At 45.7% G+C, this 5,000-nt stretch overlaps 1 protein-coding gene across 6 annotated transcripts in view; it reads right to left on the reverse strand.

The window, feature by feature from the left end:
* The window catches only part of LOC125044185 (solute carrier family 15 member 2-like), a 52,761-nt gene that overhangs the window by 22,488 nt on the left and 25,273 nt on the right, over positions 1–5,000 (reverse strand). The window lies entirely within an intron of this gene.

Consider the following 5,000-nt stretch of genomic DNA (forward strand, 5'->3'; position numbering starts at 1 on the left):
TTTCATCAATATCGATGTATCACTCAACGGCCAAACTTTACTCCCATAACTACAATGAACGAGCAGCATGGTGATGTTGGACTAGCACTTCTCAACTGACACGTAACAAGCAGTTATGAGAGGGAAGGGTGACTGACACGAGCGTCGAGTGCAACACTAACAACCATTTGTAGTTGAAATGCGCCATCTTACGTAGCTCTCTTTATCACCCAAAGTCATGACAATTCTGTTCTTGAATTTATTTCGTTTGGCAAATACCCTAGAGTATTCTTGGGGTATACATGTGCAAATTATAGCTTACTAAATAACGGAATTTGCATCTCATTATCAAGAGGGTGTGCCTTTGACTTTAAAAATAATTTGAACAAGAGAAAAAAAATTACCCATTACAATGTACGCATTATCTAGCAAGTGAACTATCAACCATATCATTAGTAACATTCCCACTGCAAGTTACACGACAATTCTCGAAAAATACCATAAAAAAAAAAACAGAAAAACAAGACTGACCAAAAACGATGACCAAATAAATTTAAAAAAAGGAAATCAAGAACTATAAAAGAAAAAGGGAAAAACATAAAGAGCATGCAAACCCACAAACGACACACACTCGACCATCAAAGCGTACCATGCCACACACCGAAAACTGGGTCACGGCAACCTGTCCTAACGACCTATCACTCTGGATCAAATAACCGGACCCGATACTACAAAGACAATCCAATCCCAGGATCCGACCAATTTTTATTTCTTACAGGTCACTTGGTCTCTTTGCTGTATAATATTGCTTGGCTTCGTCGCCTTGTTTTTCTCGGGGTATTTGGTCCCATTTTCAGAGAGGGAGGGAGGGAGGGGGTCCCATTTTCAGAGAGGGAGGGAGGGAGGGAGGGAGGGAGGGACTGGAGAGGAAGAGGGAGGGAGGGAGGAGGAGAGAGAGGGGGGGAGGGTGGGAAGGAGGGGGAGGAAGAGAGAGAGAGAGAAAGAGGGAGGGAGGGAGAGAAAGAGAAAGAGAAAGATAAAGAGAGTGAGAGAGAGGGAGAGAGGGAGATGGATAGAGGGAGATGGATAGAGGGAGAAGGAGAGAGGGAAAAGGGGAGGGAGAAGGAGAGAGAGAGAGAGGGAGAAGAAGGAAAAGGAGAAGGAGGGAGGGAGGGAGGGAGGGAGGGAGGGAGGGAGGGAGGGAGGGAGGGAGTGGGGGAGAGAGAGAGAGAGAGAGAGAGAGAGAGAGAGAGAGAGAGAGAGAGAGAGAGAGAGAGAGAGAGAGAGATAGAGATAGAGATAGAGATAGAGATAGAGATAGATAGAGAGAGACAGATAGAGAGAGAGAGATAGAGAGAGAGAGATAGAGAGAGAGAGATAGAGAGAGAAGCAGAGAGAGCGAAGCAGAGAGAGAGAAGGGAAGAGAGGGAGAGGGAGATATAGAAAGGGAGAGGGAGAGGGGAAAAAGGGAGAGGGAGAAAGAGAAAGAGAGATAGAGAGAGAGGAAAAGGGAGAGGAAGAGGCAGAAGAAGAAGAAGAAGAAGAAGAAGAAGAAGAAGAAGAAGAGAGAGAGAGAGAGAGAGAGAGAGAGAGAGAGAGAGAGAGAGAGAGAGAGAGAGAGAGAGAGAGAGAGAGGAGGCACGGTAAAAAGGTTACAAAAAAAGTTAATGCACAGATAAACAGATGCATCAGAAGACTGGAAGTAAAAGGAAGAGGAAGGTCAAGGGAGAGATAGAAATAAAAAATAATACAGACAAAAGATTACTTCTGTGACATGGAATAATCCCTTGAAAAAAAAAACAAAAACAAAAAAAAAAAACCAATGGAGGTGCACTTTGCAACATTGAGATAAAAAAAACAATCCGCGATAGTTGGAAGGTATTGCATAATCCAACCGTGCACACAACCCTAAAACTCATATCTTCGAAACGCCTTATTAATTAGTACAGCGAAATCCAGTGGCCATGACTGGAGGATGCCGAGAAGAGGAGAGAAAGTGGGAAGTGGAGAGGAGGAGAGCATAGGCAAAACCATGAGAAATGAGGGGAGAGAAAGGGAGAACAGACAAGAGTTTGGGAGGAAGCAGAGGAGAGACGAACATACAAAACAGGGGGAGGAGGAAGGGAAAAGGGGGGGGGGGGAGCATACAAGAGCTAAGGGCGAAGGGGGAGGAGGGGTAAACAGGGAGAGTATGGAAGGTGTGAAAAGAGAAAGAAAGAGGAAGAGAGACGACAAGGCAGAGAGGAGATAAGAGGAGAGAAACAGGGGCAGAAAAGAAGGGAGATATTGGGGGAGGAATGGGGGAGAAGAGATCAGGCAAGAGGACAGAATCGAGAAATGAAGGTGGAGGAGGAGAAGGTAGAAAGAAACGAGCAAGGAAAGATGATGGTTAGGAGGAGGAGGGAAGGAATGACGACGAGGCAGGGAGAGGCGAGAAAGGAAAGTGGAGGGGGAGAGGAGGGGGAGGGGGAGAGGAGGGGGGAGGGGAGGGGAGGAGGAGGATGAGAATAAGGAGGGGGGAGGGGGGAGGGGAGGAGGAGGAGGAGAATAAGGAGGGGGGAGGGGGAGGGGAGGGGAGGAGGAGGAGAATAAGGAGAAGGGGGAGGAGGAGAAGGGGAGGGAGGAGGAGGAGAAGGGAGAGGAGGGGGTGGTGGTGGCGGTGGAGGAGGATGGGAGAAACGAGAAAAGAAAATGAGGAGAAGGGGAAAAGGAAAGGAGGGGAGGGGAGGGGGAGGAGGGGAGGAGGAGGAGGAGGAGGAGGAAGAGGAGGAGGAGGAAGAGAAGGGAGGAGGAGAGAAAGGAAATGAGGAGGAGTTGGGAGAGACGGAGGAGGAAGGAGAGAGAGGGGGGAAGAGAGAAAGAGAAAGAGAGAGAGAAAGAGAGAGAGAAAGAGAGAGAGAAAGAGAGAGAGAGAGAGAGAGAGAGAGAGAGAGAGAGAGAGAGAGAGAGAGAGAGAGAGAGAGAGAGAGAGAGAGAGAGAGAGAGAGAGAGAGAGAGAGATAGAGATAGAGATAGAGAGATAGAGATATATATATATATATATATATATATATATATATATAGAGAGAGAGAGAGAGAGAGAGAGAGAGAGAGAGAGAGAGAGAGAGAGAGAGAGGGAGAGAGGGAGAGAGGGAGAGAGAGAGAGAGAGAGAGAGAGAGAGAGAGAGAGAGAGAGAGAGAGAGAGAGAGAGAGAGAGAGAGAGAGAGAGAGAGAGAGAGAGAGAGAGAGAGAGAAGAGGAGAGAAGGGGAGATAGAAAAGAAGGGGAGAGTGAGAAGAGAAGGGGGGAGAGAGAAGAGAAGGAGAGAGAAGAGAAGAGAAGAGAAGAGAAGGAGAGAGAGAGAGAGAGAGAGAGAGAGAGAGAGAGAGAGAGAGAGAGAGAGAGAGAGAGAGAGAGAGAGAGAGAGAGAGAGAGAGAGATGGTCTGACAGATGCATATGTAGATTGATGGATTGTGTAAATAGAAACGATCAATATTGAACATGAAAGCCTAACTTACACACGTATTAGTCAGCAAAAAAAGATGCATACGAAATTAAAATAAAATTTACCAATAATTATATTCACTGCGCCGGAACCAGAAAAATGACAAAAGTGCGTAGTAATACTTTCCTGATTATCCCCAAAGATCAACTAAAAGAAAAAAAATGCTGTTGCCATCAACGGTACTGTGTATATGACTGGATTTCAACCTACCACGCAGGAGGAGGAGGAGGAGGAGGAGGAGGAAGGGCGAGAAAGGAAAGAGTAGGGAGAGGGGGGAGGGGTGTGGCGAGAAAGGAAAGGGTAGGAGTAGGAGTAGGAGGAGAAGGAGAAGAAAACGCTGAAGGGATACGGAGAAGCAAGCGGTTGCCTTTCCCTTTAGCCACCTTGACCCTTTTCGCAAGAGGTCGAGACACTTTAGCAATGTCCCAGTCGGCCACGGCGGCGGTGCCTCGCTCCTCCTTCCCAAGACCTTCTCTCGCATGTTCCCTGGACCGTAATCATAACACGCTCTGCCTCGATAAACTGACCCTCTGGCTTTCATTGTGCAAGCGGAGGCAAAGGCAAACACGGAACTATTGACACGGTGGTACGACTTGCTTGGGTGAGCGCCCACCCCTGCCAACTTCTGGGCATGGGCATTTCTCTCGACAAGTAACCTACCTCACACGCATTACACACACACACACACACACACACACACACACACACACACACACACACACACACACACACACACACACACACACACACACGGTAGAATTTCTGACAGATATATATATAGATAAATAGAGAGTGTGTGTAAACAGAAACCATCAACATGTATAGGCTACACATGCATTAGTCTGCAAAAAATGCATATCATTAAAAAAAAAAAAAAAATTATCAATTATTGTATTCAATGCATCGAGTTCAGAAAAATAATAATGTGGGACGTGATTATTTCCTGATTTTCTCAAAATATCAGTAACAAAAACAAGAAAAGAAAAGAAAAGAAAGAAAAAACAAACAAACAAGCGAAAATGATCTTGCCATCAACGGTACAGAGTATATGTCCGAATTTCAACCTATCACGTACACGCATTATATCACACGTATCGTATCTATCGCATAAGTCGAAGGTTACATAAACGCACAGAGGATTACTTTGCGTTGACCGGCTTGACGTAACAACACAAAAAACTAGTCTCAGTGACCTAGTCTTCTTCAAGCAATCTCAAGATGTTATACAGCATTCACATTCACCTTCTAGCGACACCCAGCCAGTTTTTTTTCATTATATCTCCTTATTTTGCTCTACTTCTTTTGTGGTTCCAGTCTCCTTGTCAACTGATTTGCAAACCGATGCTTAGCCTATATGTGCAGGCAAAGTTCGAGTATACATATTTACCGTTTAAAAAAAAGTAGCGTTTCTGTATCCATGATTATCTCTCTACATATAATTAAGGCGTCAAGGACATTCTGTAAAACACCGGCGAGTAATACAGCCCACGCAGTTGAAAGCTCATTGAAAAATGCAATAACGAAAACCAACGGCAC

The sequence above is a fragment of the Penaeus chinensis genome, chromosome 35, assembly GCF_019202785.1.
Source record: "Penaeus chinensis breed Huanghai No. 1 chromosome 35, ASM1920278v2, whole genome shotgun sequence".
Lineage (NCBI taxonomy): Eukaryota > Metazoa > Arthropoda > Malacostraca > Decapoda > Penaeidae > Penaeus > Penaeus chinensis.